We start from the raw sequence: 398 nt of genomic DNA on the forward strand, positions 1-398 counted from the left end.
TGGACTGGTATGCCCATGATTTAGATACTGTTACGATTTTTCCGGAATCATCATTTTATTTTGGTAAATAACAAAGATAAAATATTTATCTTTACATTACGTTTTATGTTTATGTTCACAAGGGGTTATTGTCTTCCTAATTCATATGATAGCGCTAGATAATTGGATGCCACTTGTATAATTTGGTGAGGATAATCTTATCATAAAAGTCACACGAAAAACAATAAAATTCAATAGTCGGTATCGTATATTGAGATAGTTGACTGTTTAAAACTAACTAGCATTTAATTACGTTACATTAAAAGATAAAATGTGAAAAAATGGATGTCTTACCGCCATTCTGCCGGCACCAAAGAACGGCTGCTGGTAGAACGCTTGCTGGAACTGCTGCGGGTATG

The 398-nt window shown here is 33.9% G+C and overlaps 1 protein-coding gene across 1 annotated transcript in view; it reads right to left on the reverse strand.

Annotated features, from left to right (window-relative positions):
• Positions 1–398, reverse strand: part of LOC106111008 — a 12,312-nt gene that overhangs the window by 2,554 nt on the left and 9,360 nt on the right. The gene's annotated exons all lie outside the window — the stretch shown is intronic.

This window comes from Papilio polytes, unplaced genomic scaffold (assembly GCF_000836215.1).
Source record: "Papilio polytes unplaced genomic scaffold, Ppol_1.0 DF824180.1, whole genome shotgun sequence".
Lineage (NCBI taxonomy): Eukaryota > Metazoa > Arthropoda > Insecta > Lepidoptera > Papilionidae > Papilio > Papilio polytes.